The 22,586-nt window shown below is 42.9% G+C and overlaps 1 pseudogene; it reads left to right on the forward strand.

The window, feature by feature from the left end:
- The first annotated feature begins 12,543 nt into the window (after positions 1 to 12,543).
- On the forward strand, positions 12,544 to 22,148 carry LOC124249592 (putative dimethylaniline monooxygenase [N-oxide-forming] 6; annotated as a pseudogene).
- Positions 22,149 to 22,586: the final 438 nt, after the last annotated feature.

Here is a 22,586-nt window from a genome sequence, read left to right on the forward strand (position 1 = left end):
AGATTGGTGGTTACCAGAGGTCGGGGTGGGGGGGCGGGGCTGGGGAGGGTGGGGAGCAAGTGAAATGGGAGAAGAAGGTCAAAAGGTACAAATTTCCAGTTGCTAATATAAGCCCGGGGGATGCAATGTACAGCATGGCGAGTATAGTTAATAACACTGGATTGCACATTTGAGAGTCGCTAAGAGGGTAAATCTTGACAGTTCTCATCATAAGAAAAAAAAAAGTAACTATGTATCGTGGTGGATATTAACCAGACTTGTGACGATCATTTTGCAATATATACAAATATCAAATCATTGTGTTGTACACCTGAAACTAATATAATGTTACATCTCAATTATACCTCAATTAAAAAAATAAAATATATATTTCCTATACTCAAAAAATAAAAAAGGGTAGCTTAGAATGCTATGAAACTGACTAGAAAAGTAACAGGAGGTCAGAAAAGGGAGATTCAGATAGAAACTGGACTCCTAGGAAAAAGTACCCACAGGGCGTCACCACCGACTTGAATACAAACCAGAAATACGCTGGGAAATAAGCCCAGCTGGAGTCATTTGCTCTGAGTCACAGCTTTCAGGAAACAACTAAGGTAAGATGTGCTGGTATCATTTAAGAAAATGTTCTCCTTGGTAGACTTGTCTTCTTATAAAGTAGAACTGCTCCATAAATAAAATTGACTCTTGCAGAAGACTGACTATTTTCTACTTGCTGGATAAGAGGTTTCCAGGAAATAGCCTGACATGCCACATGTCTAATCTAACACAGTAGCCACCAGAAAGAAAGCCAGCACTATTTGTATAAGGTTGAATGGGCCTCTGGAATAGAATCTGAACCACAATAGAGCATCTCTTACAAGTTAGGTGATCATATCATTTTTCAATTAAGTCAGACCATTTTTGAGAGTGAGAAAGGGCGTTATTAATAAAGATACCGGGGGGCTGGTCCCGTGGTCCAGTGGTTAAGTTTGCGCGCTCCACTGCAGGCGGCCCAGTGTTTCGTTGGTTTGAATCCTGGGCGCAGACATGGCACTGCTCATCAAACCACACTGAGGCAGCGTCCCACATGCCACAACTAGAAGGACCCACAACGAAGAATATACAGCTATGTACCTGGGGGCTTTGGGGAGAAAAAGGAAAAAAATAAAATCTTTAAAAAAATTTTTAAAAATAAAATTTAAAAAAAATAAAGATACCGGCACAACTGATACTCAAAGGCTGTCTGGAGTAAACCAGGACACGTGGCCACTGTACTTATGGGAACATATCCTCTCTACCAACCTGACCTTTCTCTGATGCTTGAACTTCCACCATAAGAAACATATTCCTTTGCTCTAAAACATTGCTGTCTCTTAAAAGCCAAATTTCCCCATCATGAATTGCCGTATCAATATTTTCTTAGTCTTAACCACTGAGTGTAACTGCTATTCAGATCCCTTGCAAAGAGACATGGTTACCTGGGAGACGGCCTTGAAAGGTTTCCGGTGGGAGGTACACACCGCTCTGTGCACTCTCCCAGGTGTGCCCCTTTGCTCCTGTGGTCCCAGGGCTGACAGAGCTTTCCCCTCTCTGTAGCCACACTTTTCCTTTCATTCTTCAAGACCTAACTCAAACACTAACCCTACTGCTAATCTCTCTCCAGTCCCTTCCCACAGGGTAAACTCCTCGCTCCTCTGAGTTTAACGACCCTTTCATAAGGCCCTGTTACTGTGCTATCACCATCAAAGCTGTCCCGCAGTCAGCAATGTATGGGGCTTCCTCCCATCTACGTCGTCTACTGCAGTGCCTGTCACGTAATAAATACTCGGTGCATGTTCATCCCTTTCCATCTTCTTTTCCTTCCCTTGAGGAGAGACAGCATGGGGTCCTAACCCCACTCGTGTTAGTTGTGTGACCCTGTGCAGATTAATCTCCCTAAATCTCAATTTTTCATCTGGATAATGGAGACAATAACACTTGACTCCTAAGGTCCACACGAAAATCAATGAGATAATGTAATTAAAGGGCCAGCCTAGTGCCAGTGAGTGTGCAGTCAGGGGAATCAACGGTGGTTATTTCTAGTGGTCTCCCCACCCCGGCATTTCCTGAGCGCGGGCACAGTGCGGAGCCTTTTATAGGCCACAGCCTGAAGTTTGCCCCAGACAACGTGTTTCTAGGGGACAGTCCTCTGACCTCTCTTTTGTTACTGAATCTCAGTGCCTCAGACAGCGCCCGGCACAGTGTCAGTGCTCATTACTATCTGTTGAACAACCTTCTGAAGTGTTATCTTTTCTGTACACTCTAAAGTAAGTATTCTCATTACTCCCATTTTATAGGATATTGGAAAAAACATAGCATCAAGTCATAAGTTTTTGCTGGTTTACCGAGAAAGAACAGCTCAGTTCTTTCATCGGGAAATTGAGGATCATGATAACAATTATCTTACTAGGTTACTGGAAGATAATAAATGGAAAGCACTTTCTAAATATTTTTCAGTATTCTGCAAATGTTCCTTAATCTCAGTCTGATCCTTGTGTGGTTCTTGGAAAGCCTAGTGTGAACCGGTGGTTTGAGCTGGAGAGCCCTGAGCTGCAAGAGAACAGCACGGGACTTTATGCACATGGAGACCTGGGATGCCAACCAGGAGGTAGACTCCAGCTGAGGGGGAGGTGGAGGAGGCCTGGAAATGACCACCCTTCTCCCTGGCCTTAAGACGTCTCCAACTCCTGGGTCCTCCATAATGCCCAGGGCCAGCCCTGAAGGAGAGGGTCACTGGGTCTGAGAAAGAACAAGAGACTGTGAACAATTCTCCCATTGTTTCATGATTTTGCTCACTTTGATCTATCAAGTAACCCCAGGGATGAAATCACTTGTCTGATTAAGTACCTAGAATACCCCCACTTATCTCTCTAAAGATGCTGCCAGGCTGTGGGAACTCAGAGGCAAAAGACACACAAGCTCCTGACCTTCCTGATCACTTTTGAATAACGGGCATTTCTCTAGTCTTATTGAGTCACAAACACAGTCTGCATTCAGAAAATAGAAGAGCCAGTCTCTCGTGTAATAATCAAAACCCTAGACTTTATTTAAAGTTCTAATCTTTTCTCTGGCACCTCCAGCTGGACCTTTTGAAAGAGGAAACCTGAGGTCCTGGAAGGGAAGCATGAAACTTTTCTCCTTTACCACCTTATGTTTCCGCTCTTCTTCTCCACGAGGCTGACAGGGAGGTTTCTGACTTTCAGTAAGGTGAGGAAGCAGGTAGGGAGGAGGGAAGGGAAAGAGAGGTTAAAAAAAGTGGGAGGGGGCGGCCCAGTGGCGTAGTGGTTAAGTTCACATGCTCTGCTTCAGTGGCCCAGGATTCACGGCTTCAGATCCTGGGTACAGACCTACACACCACTGATCAAGCCATGTTGTGGCAGCATCCCACATATAAAAATACAGGAGGATTGGCACAGATGTTAGTTCAGCAACAACCTTCCTCAAGCAAAAAGAATAAGATTGGCAACAGATGTTACCTCAGGGCCAATCTTCCTCACCAAAAACAGTGAGGGTGGGGAGGAGATTTTACTTTAATTGATATGTCATATTCTGGCTTCCAAGTCTCTGGGCCTGGTAGATGCTTAAAACTAATTCTTACTTGTATGGATCTTTTGGTTTATACTTCAGGGGACCCAGAACAGTGGTGGCCTCTCCCTGATAGTTCCCTTGACCCAGAAGACTGGACCCTGTTCTGGCAGACACTTCCTTAGCCCTATTGGACAGAATCTAATATGACCCCATATTAGCTCTCTCTTGGGTGGCTCACATCTGGCTCTCAGGAAATCCTTATACGCGCTGCATCTCAACAAACTCTGGGAGCACAGGCCAAACCCGACACAGAAGCAATTCTCTGTCACAGCTAGCCGGCCTGTGTCACATTCTCCAGATTTCTCAGGCAGGAGTCAGGTAGACAAATTTCCATGGAGCCCCGAACTGCTCGCCAAGTGGTGGGGTTGAGCCCACGATGAGAAGCAGGTCTTCTGATCCCACTTCTTGGATGGGAAAGGAACATGCAGCACACCAGCTGCTCCTTCCAAAGAGATCCACTTCAAAGATTCTCTCTCCAGCTCCACTTTCTTGACTCTCATGCATCAGCTGAAACTTCCAATTTCATAGGTGGCTCTCAGCAGCCAAATTAAATCAAATTTTTGGTAGTGGGGGCACATAGGCTAATGAAGATCCTCTTAAGCAATTTAAATATATTTGTGTTGTCTTTGGCTTATATTTTCTATCTTTGAAAAGATTTACTGAGGTTTACTCAGTAAATTAAGAGATTCACAGAATGTCAAAAGGACTTTAGAAATCATCTAACTTGCTCATTTTACAGAAGAGAGATTTGTAGTCCTACAAGAATTATCACAAAATATACAACCAAAGGGATAAATCTCTGACTATTTACTATATTACTATTAGAGGAGGATGTGAATGTGTTTAGGTATTCTAAGAATGTGGTAATGGTTTCCATTTAATAGCACATAACCCACTGTGCTAGATGCTGCCTGGTGACACTTGGCATATCGTCTCTCCCCCTGTGGGCTCCCTCCTGCATTGCAAGGAGTAAAAGGCTAAAAACTACAATTCTAAGACTTCCTTGCAGTTAGGGTTTGCATACAATTTGCTTCTTCCAGTGAGATAGACATCTGGGCTTGGAAGGCAAAGGGAAGCAGAGGCTGAATTTCTGCAACTCTGTTGATCAGCAAATATGCTCCAACAGGGGTGTTTACTTCAGCCAAACTGCATGTCCCACCCTTTGGAGGTGTCTGTTTTTGGCAATAGCAGTTTCCTGACCTTTGGATGGCAGTGCTAGGGGTGTGACAGCCCCTAGCTGTGGCAGGCCCCTGTATTCTGCTCCTCCAGCCCCTCCATCTATTGCAAGCACCTAATTCCCTGTACTATATCCCTTTATTCACGAAATAGAATGATTTCTGCTTCCTGTACTAAATCAGGAGTGATGTATGTATAAATCATAACATAAAATCTTCAAGATGGAAGGACCTTCTTTGAGGCATCAAGTCTGTGATCAGTCAGCCAGTCCCCAAACAGCTACTTCTTAGTATCTCTTGTCTCCACTGTCTACTCTCCATTCCCAGACACTGTTCTAATCGAGGTCCTCAGTATCTCTGTTCTAAACTATTGAAATAACATCCCTGAGTCTAGTCACTGTCCACTCTAGCTTCCATGTGAATCTGATCTTTTCTGATCTTGTCACATTCTTCTTCAAAATTCTTGAATGGCTCACCATAAACCAGCGGATGGCATCCAACCCCTTGAGTGTGGCATTTCAATATCCCTCACAATCTGGTCCCTGAGTGTTTAATTTCATCTTCTGCTATTCCCATCACCTTATGGTTCACAACACTGAACTAATTGCAGCTCACTCTATCATGTTCTCTTACTTTTCTGTGCATGTGCACATATTTTTCTCTCTGCCTGTCGTGTGTTCCTTGTCTGTTGTCTACTACCTAGCAAGCGACTATTCTTCCTTCAAGACTCACTTGCCTTCTCATTTCCTCTGGAAGCCTCTCTTATTCTTATCCCAGGTGGACTTAGATCTTCCTGCCCGAGCGCCAGCACTGCACTGGATCATACTTCCATCGTGACATTGATCATCTCTCTCTCCATTAGACTGTATGCTTCTAGATGGAAAGCACTGTGTCTTCTCATCCTTGAATCCCCAAGAGACTAACAAAATGCATAACATATGGTAGGCACTCAGGACATGGAAGGGAGGGTGGGAAGGATGAAGTGGGAGAAGGAGAGGTATAGAAGCAGGAAGAGCAGATAGAAGTGGGAGGGAGCCAGAGACAAGATTCAGTGACTTCACAATCTGTCCTTTGAATTCACTAGTTTTACAAACTCATCATCTCCAAGGGTTAGCTCAGCTCCTCAAGTCATACCCTCTAAGTTTCCAGAAAATTGAAATTTTTTTTCACTTTAGCACAACAAAACCTTTCATTATAGGCCAGGTGCATAGCCTTTGTTTACATATTCTATAGTTCCAAAAATAATTCTATAGTTCCAGCAACAATAAATAAAAGAACCGTTGTTCCTTTAATCTCCCAGGGGTTTCACCTTACAGCTTTGGTGACCATATCAATTACTGTTTTATTTTCTGGAACCAGGAGCAGGGACCTCACTCTTGCCCTCCCCCATCCTCTTCTTCCTCTGTCTCCCATCCCCTCTCCTATTCTGTTATCCCTACCACACTGAGTCCGTCTCTTCCAGGTTTTACCAGGGCTCTATACCATGAAAAATACAAAGAAAAAGGAATGTTTACTTTAAGAATAATAACTCCTCCCCCTTCCCCAATTTCTACAACAGAAGACATTGTTAAAAGCCATTCTTTTCTACATTTAGAGAACTGCTCATTCTCGGGGGAAAGGAAAGCGGTTGATTAAGAGTAAAGCCCCTTACCGCCAAGCCTTCAAAGTGAGTAGGGGTGATTTGGTACAGTGGATTTCATGCAGAAGGCTTGAGTTCTGGTTCTGACTCCTTTACTTGTTAGCTCTGAGACCTTGAAGAAGTAATTTCTAATCTTCTTGGCGTGACAGTTGCTTCCTTTGCAATTCAGAGCATTGGATTGATGAATTTCAAAGTCCTTCCTGCTCTAACAGTCACTGACTCTGCTATTTTTGGCATCTTGAACAATCAGAAGAAAACAGATTTAGTATCTTACTATAACAAAAGTGATAAAAATAATGAGCATAAAAACTGTTAGTGTGCATCTGTGTCTTCTTGTGTTAAGGTGAGGGTCCTGACACATAAACCTTGGCCAGTTATCTCTATTGAAAAATCCTAGGTATTCATGGATGTTCTTCTGAAGAAGCTCTCTCCAGACCCTCCCACAGGCGACCATGGGAAGAGAGTGGCCGTCATCGGAGCTGGCGTTACTGGCTCAGCCTCCAGACGTGCTGTCTGGAAGAGATTCTGGAACCCACCCGCTTTGAGAGGAGCAATGATGTTGGAGGCCTGTGGAAATTCTCGGTGAGTGGCACATCACTGGGACATCAATAGAAGCGAGATGGGTCCCAATGCAAATCAAATCTAATCAGTTCAAATTCAGACTTGGGAGCTAGGTCACAATAGTTCTGGATCTGGAAAGTAAAGTCTTATCTCTCTCAACACACTCATGTCCAATCACTCAAAACTGTTTCACACAAGCAGTGCTTGTCCTGAACAGGACTCCTCCAGCTCATTAAACATTGTCATCTGCATGACAGAGCCCAGATCTCCAGGCTGTAAAGGGTGCTAATGTCAGTAATTAGCCAAAAAAAAAAAAAATGCACCACTGCCTCCTCCATGTAATTGAGAAGATTCTCTCCCTATTGCTCTTAAATTCTAGGAACGTGGGTTGGGGTGGTGGAGGAGGAAGAAAAATCTAGACTAGAGTCAGAAGGTCCGAGTTCTAGTCTCAACTTTTCCGGGCAGATTGATTTTAGGCAAGTCACTTTTTTCTTTCTGGACCTCAAATGCTCATTTGTCGAATACAGAGATTGGAAATTGTTACCTCTAATGTGCCTTCCAATTCTAACGAAGTATGATTCTATAATTAACTCGCGTCTATTAGGCAGACACTGTAAGTTATTTCAGTGATGATTGTGTGTGTTGTGTGTGTGCTTATTGGATACTCTGTCAACTCCAAATCCAGAGAGAACAAGTATTGTCTTTGCCATTCATGCTCATTGTGGGAGAAATAATATAATCAGAAAATATTCACTATAAAAACAATTTTAAAATTTCAAAAGCCAGGTTTGGGGAAATTTCTAGTCTTTCTGTCCTGAATCTCCCAGCCACTGTGACAGAATATAGATGATACATATTTGGCATGAAGACATTATATCATATCATTAACCTTGTAACCATATTCGATCCTGGTCTCAGTTTTTGCCCAACCTGCAACAACCAATTGCTGTAATAGACTTTATCAGTGCTAACTGAGAACACATTTGTATTCATCTCAAGAGTTTTTTCACAAAAAATTTAGGTTCCTATAACCCTGAAAGTATTATATGAGATATAAGATCATTTCCATTAGGGGATATTCAAGAGTTATTTTCTTCAAGAATTCAATGTTCTTTATTTCCATTTGCTCCGGGAGATTATGACCAGCTTAGCCTAAATCATAAAATGGTTCTCTATGACCTCATGAGCAACAAGTAAATGCAGCTTGAGCATCTATTTCGGCAGTTTTGTGCTAGGTACTGGAATGACAAATATGTGACATAGTGACTCTACATAAATGGTTTCCAACCCATTTGGTGAAGCAAGCCATAATATAGACCCACAAGCCTTTGACAGAAAATAGGCAAAAACTCATTTGATAGAAAAACCTGTCCTGAAGTCATATGGTCAGAACACATGAGTTGAATTGATATGAGGCTATTTATAGTCTTCATTTGTCCCACTTTGTGTTTTGCTTGAGAAATTTTACTGCATTTGATTACGGAGTGCTGCGCCAGATCTCACAAGAGTGTTGTGGAGAAAAACCCAAAAATCTACAAATTTGAAAATATACCTGGCTCTAAGAGTTTCAAATAAGAGACCATAGAATTTTACCAAAACAAGGTAGCCCTTGATGATCATCAACAAACAAGAGCTTTGAGATTTGGAAGAGGGTGGACAATTGAAATGTTAGCAGGTCAAGGGAATCTCCCTGCAGAGATAGCATTTAGCTGAGACTTGATGGATGTTCTCAGACAGGGAAAGTAGAGGACCACTATGTGACACAATTCCAGAGAGTGCCATTCCCATCACAGTCTGAATGGTACCCCATAGACATGCAGTCACCGACAGTGTGCCAGTACCAGGTGGGAGAGGTTTCTAAGTAGGGGTGACCAGCCTTCCACAAAAGGCACAGAGAAGGCAATGAACATGGTGTCTTCGGGGATCTGTAAGCTAACCACTGCAGCCAGATCAGAGAGGTTATTTAAGGAAGCAATATATGACAGAGCAGTAAGATGCAAGGTCAGAAGCTGAGTTATCCATAAGAGAGGATGTCTCTTTTCCATAAGGTCACTGGGCATAAGCAGAATTCTACTCGAAGGCCCTGTGGGGATGTAAACACATACAAACATTCTGAATTTAACCCTCTCCAGACACCCCACCACTTCCTTCTTTTCTAAGAAAGGTTGCTTGGTACAATGTGTGCTCAGAGAGGGGTTTTTGAAAGATGTGTTATATAAGCTTTCATCTTGCAAGTCCTGTTCATCAGAAGGTATTCCGGAAGAGAGAAACCTGATAATTCTGAACTTTTCACTGTGTGTTTTTTCTGCAAAATAAACACCAAATGGGGTTTAAACACTAGCAGGCTGAATGTGAGTGTGTTTTAAGTTTCATATACTCCAATATAGAGCCTCAGGTCCTTGAAAGATTGTAACGCTGCTGTAAGAAGAGGTTGCTCAACAAGCCGTGTACAATAGATCAGTGTCATTTTGACTGCAGAAGGGAAAACAACGAAACCAGGAACTACCTGGACTTTTGTTTCACTCATTTATGCATTTATTCATTCAACAAATACATATTTGAGGACGTTCTGTATAGGGTACTATATTAGCTATAGCTGCAGATAAGAGGTACAACGGGCAGCTGGCATTTTGAAAGCAGACAGAAAACAAGTATGAGAATAACTTTAATACAAGTGAATATGGGATGAGGACGGTGAACACAATCAGAGCTTAGGAGAGGTAGAGATGACTTCCAGCTGGTGAGAGGGAAGGCAAGAAAAGGCATGATGAAGGAGGCAAGCTTAAGGGTGTATTTAGACAGGCAGAAATGGCACCGATAAGCAGAGATGGAGTATGAAAGAAGATCGCGGCACATTGCTTAGATGCACGCACAACGTTCTTGAATTAGCCTCTGACCTTGCCCTCAAGTTCCTTATGTTCTGGTGGGGAAGATGACACAAGGACACAGTTTTAACCCAAGACAGATGGTGATAATGTGCCCACAGCTGCTTGGATCGCTAGGTCCGGGGCAAGATCTCTCAGCCAGAGGCAGAGTCTGAGCTTAATTTCCTCCTTACTGGCTCAAACCACCCCACACATTGAAATAATGAAAATGTGAGCTCTCTGGAGCAATTGTCTGTTGTTATATAACACCTTTGTTTTCCTTTGTTTGGAGAACAAAGTTTTATTTAGGGAATATTCCAATTATCTGTAGGGCACACACTCTTCCCTCCTGTTGTTATGATTGGCTGGGGTCGAGGCAAAGAGCAGAGGTTCATTAACATCGGAAGTAATCCAAAATCTCATCACCACTGTTTCCCAGGGCAGTCTTACATTTTTGTGGCCAGTCCCCAGCCCGCAGCTCAGCCCTCCCTCTCTTCAGGCAGCAGCTGAGAAAGCTCCTTCCCACCCCTCCTTCTCACAGCCATCGACAACAGGTACGGGCTGTGGGTGAAGGGCAGATTCAACCCTGACATCCTGCCAGGCATGAGCCGCACCCTTTTTCTGACCTTAGCAGAAATTTCAAAGTGAGGATTTAAAAAGTTAAAATCTCTGAGCTTAGCTATGTACGAGAAATACAGCAACCATGAGCAGAGGAAGTTTTGTTTTCAACTTGAGGCGAGGCACTGAAGCCTCAAACAGACCCCCAGAGACACGGTCCTCTCAGTCCTTTCCAGCACTTTGTGTCCCCCTTCAGAGGTCGTTTGGGGCTGAAGGGAGATAGATGTCTTGAATCCGGCAGCAACACACCATTCCACCCTTTTCCTTCATTTCATTAGAGTTCCTTCAGGATCTCGGGAAGCAGAGGCTGCCAGCTGTTAAATGGGCTTTCAAGGCAGCACATTGTGTGAACGCTTATCCTCTCCCTGCAACAGAGAGGAAATGTTTATTTTCCATTTAGCCTTTAATCACTTCTAGAAAAGAAGCCACTTTTCAACTACACAGTGGTTTTAAAACGAAGTGCCAAGATTTAACACAAGTTCTGAGGCTTCTGGTTTCCTGTGTTTCTTTGATAAGGAGAGAATATCACTAACTGGTGAGTTCAGTGGCTCCTCAAGCGCCGAATTCATTTACAACAGAGCAGTGGTTCTCACAGGGTGCTCCCTGGACCAGCAGAATCAGCATCACCTGGGAACTTGAGGGAAATTCTCCGGCCTCCCCCAGACACGCTGAATCAGAAATACCTGGAGTGAGACCCAGGAGTCTACGATCTAAGGAGCCCTTCAGGTGATTCCGGTTACGCCAAAGTTGGAAACTACTTCAAAATAGAAGGTGAAGAGTTCACTGAACTCCATACAGCTGCTCAAATAGGCTAAAAGCTGCAGCCTCCTTTGGACCATTTAGTTGTGTTTTTAGCATGAGTATGAGATCAGAACCATGTAGGACATCAGGACTACAAACACAGAGCTAAACTGGGGGTAATTAGTATAAGAGGACTAAGTATAACGGCCAGCTCTGTGCCAGGTGCTATGCTAAAGGCTCTCCTTCCTTCCTTCCCTCCCTGCCACAGGAACACGTGTCTGCTCAAAAATATTGGAGTTCCTATCTCAAGGCATGATGTTCATAGGCTGAGATAATGAAAAGAGTAGAGATTCAGGGAGAATAGAAGATCGAAACCATTAATGATAGAGGCAGTATATTTAGGGGTTCTGAGTGTAGGCTTAGAACACCTGGGTTCAACTCCTGAGTCCTCAGTTCCTTACCGTGTGACCTTAGACAAGCCACTTACCTCTTTGTTTCAATTTCCTTGTCTTTTAAAATAGAGATAATACCACTACCTGCCATTCAGAGATGTTATCAGGATTAAATGGCTAACCTGGTCTCTGCCAGAGGACACTCCTTCCAAGAGAGACTGTTGCCAGTGTGCTTGCCTAGCTCCTTCTCAGTTATTGCTTCCCTCTCACTCCCACCAAAACTTTCTACTTCACACCAGCACCTCCACTTGTGTCACTGGTAGTGCAGCCGGTTCAAACAGCCTTAGCCCTGCACCCGGTGCCTCTTTCCTGGGCTGCTCATTCTGCGTCCCAGAATCTTAACCATCATTCATCAGCTGGCTCCAACTTATACAATGTCTCCCTCATATTTAGTCAGGTTTTGTAACCCAGGTGACGCTGATGGGAAGCGTAAAGTAGTTGATGACCGTGTGGATTTTAAAACGAGACTTCCTGGTTTTAAATCCAAGTTCCATCCCTCATCTGCTCATTTACTTTGCCTGGGCCTGAGTTTCTCTCTTAGTGAGGTGGGATGGGCGTGGTACCACCGCAGAGGGTTACTGTGTGTTGCACAAGTGCTTAGAAGAGCCCCGGGGCAGCATTCGCACTGCGTAAATATTTGCTCTCATTATCATGTGCTGTGTGTCCCGTGACGCTTCAGCCCCTCCTGTCTTACCCAGCATGGCTACTTACCATGTATTAGAAATAATTCCTCGTCACAAAAACTTCACTTCCTCCTAGTTCATTGTAAGTTCACCGTCCAAGCGTTCACTCTGTCCCTCACACCGCCCTCAAAACGGCACTGAGTGACTTACAGGAACACCTTCTTTTTCTTCTTAGCCTCATGCTGCGAGGGGAGTTGACTACAAATGGGCTCCAGGGAATTTTGGAAGATGATGGAAAATGTTCTAAAGCTGGATTGTGGTGGTTACATATAAATTTATTAAACATCATTAAACTGTTAAAAAAAAAAAGACTAAATGTCCAAGACATATAAACCCTTTAGCAGAGGGCCTAGCCCATGGTAAGTACTCAATAAATTCTAGCCATTATTATTATCAAAATATAAGTTCCCATCCCTTAAGTATTTTTTTTAAGGTACTAAAGTAATTATTTGGAAGTTTAATATCAAAAACCACTAAAAGGATAGAAGCATTTCAACTAGGGAACTTTTTTAAAAATTAAGATTGATATTAGGTTTAAAAAAAATAAAAAAGTGATTCTTCAGCATTTCTTCTGAGAATCAACTGAAACCATTACCTGTGTTTCACTAGGCCTACACCAGTTTCAAGGCCGCTACCGCCACAGCCGTGACTATAGGGGCCCAGAAGCCTTCGAGGGGCAAAGGGTCCTTGTGATTGACCTGGGGAACTCAGGATCTGACGTTTCTGTCGAACTCAGTCATCTGGCTACATAGGTACATGACATAAAAGATTTGGGGAAGCCATCCTAGGCTACAACTGTGCTACTGAATCGACAGCCCGGGCACTGGGGAGGGTGTTTGCCATGTCATGCCACAAGGGATCCAACTATTCTATGTGCCCGTCAAATCAGGAGGACTTGAGACATTCTCTCCATGAAGCAAGGTAATGTGGCCCATGCTGGTAAGCAAGTATGTTCTGCTGGAACCAGAGGTAAGTGTACATGCGTAAATATATGTGTGTGCATTTTGGGCTTTAATTTTATCTTCTGATCACCTCCAAGAAAACTGTGTGCTAGTCAAGCTCTACCTTTATTTATTTAACAGTATTTCTTATCAGCTACCATGCAAGAGCTGCTGTGCTCCCCACTCTGAAGGTCTGGAAGATACATAAGATTTGGTTCTTAGTATCGTTTCTCAATTCATCAACCAGTGATCAACAAACATCTGAGACTTATGTGTCAGAACTATGCCAGACTAGAAATAAATACAGAAGTAAGTCAGACTACTTCCTGACTTCAAGGAGCAGTAATGGGTGGAGGTTGGATGACAGGTACACAAACCATGGCAAGAGGAGGTCATGAGACTTCAGTGACATTAAGTGTGGCAGTGGCAGCACTGTGAAAAGAGAACCTAACAGCCTGAACGAAGTCAAGGAAGACCTCCCAAAGGGCTCCAACTGAGTCATACATGACCAGTAGACCCTGAAGGAACTTAACATATTTTTAAAGAAATAGGTTCTTGATAAATAAATTCTTAAGTAGCTGTAAATAAAACCTAAGGATTTATTTTTAAGTCAAATCCCCTTGGGTTATTAGAAAGACGGTAAAATAGATAAGCAGCCAGGCTTGTCTCAGGGCTGAGGCAGCTGCCATGATTTGGGATGTCCAGCAGAGGCGCTGGGGTGGATGTGTAGGGAGGGCTGGAAAGGAGAAAGGGGACAGAGACCAGAACTAAATCCTTGGCATCTTCTGAGCCTAATTTCAGCTAGAGGCTTAGCTACATTTCCCCCATCCAACCCAGCAACTACCGCCACCCACTCCTGCTGCGGCTCACTGGATTGGCTGGTCCCTCCCAGACCCACCATCTGGGTATGAGTACGTGAAGGTTAAACCTGTCAGTCACACTTGAATACAGAGCCCTTTTGTCCCCAGATGTCAGGTTCTTATTCTTTCAACAGCTATGCACTAGCCTTCTGGGGTGCAGAGAGGGAGCTGTTCTGCCTCTACCTACCTTCAGTCATGGACTATTCATCTTGACCCACCTCTTTAAAAATGCTCCTGCCTGAATATTGAGGGAAATGTATGGAGATGTCCATAATCGTGTCATGTTTGCTTACTTCTTACAGAGTGATCTTGAAACCCATGTTGCCTTTCCCACAGGCCATTATCAGTACCAGAAGTGGTTCCTGGGTCATGAGTCAGTTTTGGGATGATGGTGTAGCCGCCCCTGACACAGGAAGGGTTAATAATCACTGGAAAAAGATTGCCAACAAACTGTGACCCTGAGGTGAGAAGGCCGGTTAGCCAATGACGGGTAAGACCCCCTGGGGGGGCAACCTAAGACAGGCGGCAGCCGCCTGGGGGGCACAGATGGAGAAACAATATTGATATCAGGAGCAGGAGGGACCGTTGCCTAAGAGACCTTGCTCGCTCCAAGATAAAAATATAGGAGCACAGCAATAACATGATATCAAAACAGAGGCCAAGGGAGGGCTCCTTGAGAAATCACTAAGAATTCTTGGCATTCGCTAATTACTTCATCTGGAACACCTGTGTATGTTTAACAGATGTAAGCAATGTATATATTGAAACACTGGTTATAATAAACTCAGAGTGGCCATCAGCCCTCTCCGCATCTATCCTGATGTGCACATTGGATTGCGACACCGACAGATGGCTATCCTTGGGACGTACTGTATGTTACCCGCTTTGCATCTTTTCTCCAGAACACCCTTCCTTCATTTGCCTCTGACTTGTTATATGTCAAGAAGATGAACATGTGGTTTAAGAGTGAGAACTATGACCTGATGCCTTTAAATGGGTACTACAAATAATACGTGTTTTATCATTCAAAAGAGTGGGGTACTCATTTCAGCTGAATTTCTTCTCTCTAGGTCTTACTTTGGTTGTCTCATTGAGACTCGAGGGGTTAAATTAAAGAATGCATAGGTGACGTGATATACCTGAGACCATGTATGGGATGAAAATCTTATTGAAATTAGTTGAGGGAGGAAAGGAGTATGGAAGAATACAAAATGGGGATGGAGCAGGCAGCTGGATCGCCCTGACATGCAGGAATCATGTATGGTAGCCAGAAGCCATAGTGTAGAATTTTGAGGGCTGAGCCAACTCATAAATTGTTTTTCTGAGGAATATCTTGTCCATGTTTATGGGTAAATGGGGATAGCAATAATAATACCTACTCCTCAAGTCTGTTGTGGTATTCAATAGGATAAAAAATATAAGAATTACTTTGTAAACTATAAAGCTTTACAAATATTGGTTCTTATTAGTCTCAAATTTTCTGATATGCTTCTAAGGAGTAATTAACAAAGTAGTGTTAATCAACATTTCTGAGCAAGTAGGAAGTCTCAAAATGAATGTACACACCTCCTCTGCCACCGATGGGGTGACATCTCTGCAGGACAGTCAGGAAGCACGGAGCATGCAGCGCAATGGAGAGTCACGGAACTGATGGAGCCTGTATAACTGGTAGGCTTGTTTATTTACTTCTCTATAGAGACAGAGCCCAACACCTACTCATTAGAAAGGCATCCTAGGGAGAAGAATCAGTATATCAATAGAAAAGAAAAATATTTAAGTGGGTAAGGAAAGAAAGGATTCATTAGAAATTTCACCTTTTGGCCCATGCTAGCAAAAGTGTTTCCTTGTGTTTAGAAAAACGGATTAAGGAAAAGTAAGAGAAAGTGTAAATGGGAATAGTAAATGCCAGGTTTAATAGACAAACCCTGACTCCATTGCACTTACCCCACCTAGGCTGGCAGACTTCCATATTCTAAGGTAAAAAATGTTGATTTCATGCATTTAAAATTATGTTTAATGTAATAAAGTTCCGAAGCGTGAGCTAGTTAAGATTTTTTGTCTTGTAAGAGTAACTGCAAGCTATATTTTGGCTTTGTCCTTTAGACAATTAAAACATAATTTTGGGGAGCTGCCCCAGTGGCACAGCAGTTAAATGCACACATTCCACTTCGGTGGCCCGGTGTTCGCCGGTTCGGATCCCAGGTGCGGACATGGCACCACTTGGCAAAAGCCATGCTGTGGTAGGCGTCCCACATATAAAGTAGAGGAAGATGGGCACGGATGTGAGCTCAGGGCCAGTCTTCCTCAGCAAAAAGAGGAGGACTGGCAGCAGATGTTAGCTCAGGGCTAATCTTCCTCAAAAAAAAACCAAAAACATAATTTTGGAAATCCATTCATTCTGAAAACTGAGTTGCCTCCTGGAAAGGATTCCAGTTACCCTGAGGTGTTGATGACACCTCTCATGTGGGGAAGGGTTGGGGAGGAAAACAGGTTTTGCTGTTACCTACTTTTGGCCACCTTATAAGATAAAAGAAGAGGTTGCAGAATTATAGAGGTCAAGAACAGTGTAGAAGCATAGAGACAAATTCTAAGACTTATAAAGTTTCTTAGTGTTTGAGATAGTTGTAGGAAATTCCAGAATCCCTGAAGGAAACTTAAGTCAAAATGAAGAATATTATCAAAAAAAAAAAAACCATCATTTCTAGAATTTTGGCAACTGAAGTGCAGTATCCAAGTTGTATACTTTCTCTTGCGACCACAAGCCAATGAAAGGAAACCAACCATGGCAATGAAACATCCCGCAGAGCTGACTGGGTTTCCTCATGTAGGATGAGACCTTAGTTATAGGAACAGGTCACTTATAATAAGGCACTCTTTTCAGTGCTTTACAGATAATTGTTCATTTAATCCTCACACCAACCCTACAAGGTAGAGTCTATATTATCCCTATTTTAAACATAAAGAAACAAATATGGAGAAGTAGCATCTAGTAAGGGATGGAGCAAGGTTACCAACTTTGGCTAACTGGCTGCAGAGTCAGCTCTCTTAACCACTTTATTATGTCTAGGAATTAGTTTTATTCTCGTCTATTTGGTGAGTCTCCAAATAACATAAGTGCCCATAAGAGAACCTTCAAGTTTCAAGGGGCCCAGAGAGTCAGCTGAGACAGAAATCTTAAAGATTGTTATAGGCAATAGGACAAGAATTGCCTAAAAGAAAAGGGTTCAGTGGTCCTCATGCTGCTATTTAACTGCTCAAATTTGGTTTCAATGCTGCAGGCTGTTGCAGATATTTCTTGTAAATGAGGTACTTGATAGCAAGGCCCTCTGTCTCTTGTTTCTGTACAGTATCCTGAGGAAAGAGCCTGTGTTCAATGATGAGCTCCCATCCCACATCCTACGTGGCACCGTGTCCATCTCTGTGAAGGAGTTCACAGAGACCTCAGCCATGTTTGAGGATGGGACTGTGTTTGAGGCCATTGACTCCATCATCTTTGCAACAGGCTATGATTACACCTACCCCTTCCTTGATGACTCCATCATCAAAAGCAGAAACAATGAGGTCAGCTTGTTTAAAGGCAGTTTCCCCCACTGGTGGAGAACCAAACTTGGCTGTAATTGGCTGTGTCCAGTCCCTTGGGGCTGCCATCCCCACAGCTGACCTGCAGGCCCACTGGGCTTCTAAAGTGTTTGCAAGGAGGTGGGGCCATTCTGTTTTTCATTCATTTAGTCAATGAACATTTATTGGATAACTACTATATGCCAAGCACTGTACTAGGTCCTAGGAACATAAAGGGAACCAGACAGACATGCTCCTTGACCTCACAGAGTTTAAAATAGAGTAGTGGGAATGCCACAATAGGGGAAGGTTTAGGGTGTTCTGGTGAGGGGAGTTGGGCAGTGAGTTATTCCATGAAGAGGGACCAGCACTAGGAAAGGCATAACAATGAGGAACAGCATGGAGTATGTGAGGAACAGGAAACATTTTGGTATAAGGGAATATAAAGCAGAGGCAGAGTGTGGCAAGAGATGGAGGAAGAGACCAGAGCAAGGAGGGCCTCATAAGCTGTGTTAGGGGGCTTAGATTTCTTGTAGGGCAATTGGGGAGGACTTTGCAAAGCTTTAAGCAAGAGGACAGCAATGGGTCACTGCAATGTCAAGGTACATTGCAAAAGTTGGAAGGGCCCCCAGTGGGTGCCAGGGGCCTGCTGGAGACCTTCTTGGTGTCAGCCTGTGTCAGAATAGCAATGTCAGATCACTCCTACTCTATTGACAGTCTTCTCCCCCTCCCTCCAATCTAGACCCATGGTCTCCAGGGGCTACCAGTATGCTTATGTGAGGAAATCAAGAATATGAAGATTACATGGAGAAAGACAGTGTCTCAAATACATTGATTTCAATTTACTCCAATCACATTGATCATCATTGTTATTGAAAGTGTCTCGAACCTAAGGGTTTGAGAATCTTGGCCAATATAAGTGTACTTTACCTAACATACTATCCATAAAAACTTAGACTATAGGTAATAAAGAAAATGTTACAATCATAGAGTGTGTGTATGTTTTCTAAAAATGTTATGAATAAATAAACCTCCATTTCAAATGTATCACGAAGGATCATTATTTAAATAAACACTCTCATAAAATCTTTTATAAGGGTGCTCCCCTGTAAAATACTTCTACTGTCTTTTATCTCTTGAAAGGCACAATAGTGCCAAGCATCTGAGGTTTTATGGGAAGATTGGATACAGTTCATACACCAAAAAAATTTACATGAAACAAAGGCTTCATTTATGCATTTCAGCAAATATTTGTTGAGCACCTGCTATGTGCCAGGCTCTGTCTTGGCACTTGGAACACAACATCCAGCAAAACAGACCAAAATTCTGGTCTCTTACTTTCCAGTGGGGGCCCAGCAAACACCTGACCACAGGGTACTACCAGGCTGAGAGAAGATGCTAGTAGTGACTGGGAAGCGTTCATGTACTGTGAATGTCATAATAACTTCCTGCCATTGTCACAAAGGCAAATGAACTACTAACAGCAACCAGATAAGCCCTCCACTGATGTAGTGAAATTTGCAAGAAACTGAAAGTTTTCTGCTGCTCCTTAAAATATCCTCCCTGGCTGCAAGCTGATGTTGGAAAACCTATGCTTCCTTCCATTGTCCTGTTTTAATTGCCGTGTACCTTAGAGTGAATTATTTTACCAGATTCTTTCTTGAGAGACTTCTTAATAAGAAGATGCAGACAAGAAACATGAAGAAACTGTTAAGCTATTACGTGCATGCAGTGTACCTGAGGCTTGTTGAGGATTAGGCCCTCCATAATGTCACAGAAATATAAGATTGGGTGATTTGAGGATATAAATTTGTCTGCTGTCGCTCTCCGACTGCAGGCCAGCTTCACTATTCCCAGAGCAGGTTTGTTGACTTCTCGAGTCTTTGTTTCTGAAAATTGTTATTCTGCTAAAGCTACCAAAGGCAGCTCCTCTTGCTACAAAATCTTTTAAGGATATAATTCAGAAGTACTGAATGATATTCATCATGTGTCATTATATACTTCTGATTTATTTGTCTTTTTCAATATTTCTCTCTTCATTTCCTTCCTAGACTCATATACCTTGCCAACTACAAATGAAATGATGGATAACATTGATGAGAAAGTGGAGAAGAAACTCAAGTGGTAAGAGATTCTACTTGCTTGGGTAGGCTCCGTGGCCGAGTGGTTAAGTTCGCGCACTCCGCTGCGGCAGCCCAGGTTTCGGACGCTGGGCGCGGACATGGCACCGCTCGTCAGGCCACGTTGAGGCAGCGTCCCACATCCCACAACTAGAAGGACCTGCAACTAAGATATACAACTATGTACCCGGGGGCGGGGGGTGGGGGAGGGGGAGTTGGGAAATAAAGCAGAAGAAAAAAAAAAGAGAGAGATTCTACTTGCTAATGAAATAAATCCTAAAATTTGCCTTGATATATAGGAAAACGTTAATATATTGTATTATATTGTCACTAGTCAAAGTTCACATTTTTGGAACATTTGCTATAATCAAGCAGTATTAGATGGACAAATAGTAGTCATTACACTTCTTCTGTCTAACTCTAGAGCAGAAGTTCTCAATAGGGGTGATTTTGCCCCCCAGAGGACATTTGGCAAAGTCTGAAGACGTTTTTGGTCTTTGCAAGTGAAAAGGACATGCTAATCTAATCTCATGGGTGCAAGCCGGGGATGCTGCTAAACATCCCATAATGCAGAGGACAGTCCGCCTAAACAAAGAATTATCCAACTCGAACTGTCAATAGTGTGGAGACTGACCGAGGACTCTAATGCTTTCTCCAAGAGCTCCTTTTCCACCAGCCGCATGTCTGTCAGCAAGTCAGCGAGCTGGAAACGGAACACTAGCAGTGCTGTAATAAGAGCACCAAATGAAGAATTTTATTGAGTTCACCTGCCCTAGTACTTTCTCCTAAAAGATTATTCACATCTAATTCATCCAACTACACCATAAATGGGATTTATAGAAAGGCATTTAAGTAGCTATACAAATGTAATTTTTTCATATTAATTACTTCTATAAAAGTAAATCCTTTTCAAATTACATATGGAAATTTGTTGAAAGAATAGTTAGATAATGGATCACACTTAACGGATGAATAAGTGACTGTCTAGGAAGTTTCTTTCCTCTTTCAAGCCCCCAACGTGTCATTCATTGAATGCCCCAAGGTGGTCGCTGGCTAAGGACCTAGACAAAAGAAGACGTGGAATCCTCGAACTCCACAAAACTCCCTTGCACTCCTCCAGTTCCCGGGACGGCTCTGTGACGGGGGCCCTGCTGTGTGCCAAAAGTCAGCAGCTCACTCCACTTACTACCCTTTATGTTAGAGGCTAATAGGAACAAAGAGGAGGAAAAAGAGGGGCCTCGGCATCAATCTTATTGCGTAAATGGTAGGCTGCTCTTCAGGGTTCCGAAAAGCAAATGAGCCCACATGCCAACTAAAAAAATGAAACAATTTATATTAGCGAATTGCAGCAATATTAAAACCATGCATAAATCCAATGTTAAACACATGGATGTAAGAGTTTAACACTGAGGCAGATCCTAAGCGAGGTCAGATAAGGAAGACTCACGTGTTGAAGGGCAAAACAAGTTAATACGTCAGCTTGAGACCCTGGAGTCGGTTTACTCCAGGCCACATGACCAGAGGCAAAAGTCCGAAGTGATCTCAAACTTGGATAGAGATTAGGAAGGAGGGAAAAAAAACAGCTTACTTAGTTCATTTACTGCCAAAGAATAAATGATAAATTCACTGTTTGGAAAAGAAAGGAGTATGGATATTACTGGAGGTGCTAACTAAAATACTACTTCTCTGAGATAGAAAATGTGCTTCTATTTGCAACTGTGACACTTATTCTAATATATTGTTTTCTTTTATCGGGTTTGGCCAGAGGCAGACTTTGAAGACAGATTACATCACACACATGGATGAGCTGGGCTCCTACATAAGGGCCAAGCCTAACATACCGTGACTCTTCCTCATGATCCCCAGCTGGCCCTGGAGGTGTACTTTGGTCCCTGCAGCAGCCCATACCAGTTTCAGCTGATGTGACCAGGGAAGTGGAATGAGGCCAGAAATGCCATCCTGACCCAATGGGATCAGACAGTAAAGCCCCCCAGGACAAGAGCTGTCAGTGAAGTTCAGAGACCCCAACCCTTTTACAATTTGCTCAGAATGCTTTCATTCCCAGTGCTTCTTCCAGCTGTTTTGCTAACATTTTATTAATGAGAAACTCCTTTGAGTATCAGAGTTTAGCCTAGAAGTTTAATTACAGATATGTACAGTCATGCACTGCATAATGACATTTTGGTTAACAACAGATTGCATATACAACAGTAGTCCCATAAGATTAGCACCATGTAGCCTAGGCATGTAGTAGGCTATACCATCTAGGTTTGTATAAGGACACTCTATGACGTTCACACAATGAGAAAATTGCCTAATGAGGAAATTGTCTAATGACGCATTTCTCAGAACGTATCCCCATGGTTAAGTGACATGAGACTGTATACACATGTGTACAAGTATAAAATCTCAGAGCTCCTCTTTCCCTTCCTGCAGATGTGAAAATGAATCCTGGCTTATTTAACTCAAAGTCTAAATAAAATTGAAAATATTCAGTCTCTCCCTTTCTAATGAGAATCTATACTCTAAAAGGTTTTTCACATGCTGAGTTGGCAAGCTTGGAGATGTTTGAGATAAGGAAGAATATGAGAGGGTGAATCAGAGTGAGCACAGATTTGCAGGCTGAACAGAGTTTAATGAACTTTTATTTTTTAAATATACTTTTTGGTCAGGAAGATTGACCCTGAGCTAACATCTGTTGCCAATCTTCCCCTTTTTTTTTAATTCTCCCCAAAGCCACAGTACATAGTCATATATGCTAGTTGTAG

Source organism: Equus quagga, chromosome 13 (assembly GCF_021613505.1).
Source record: "Equus quagga isolate Etosha38 chromosome 13, UCLA_HA_Equagga_1.0, whole genome shotgun sequence".
Taxonomy (NCBI): domain Eukaryota; kingdom Metazoa; phylum Chordata; class Mammalia; order Perissodactyla; family Equidae; genus Equus; species Equus quagga.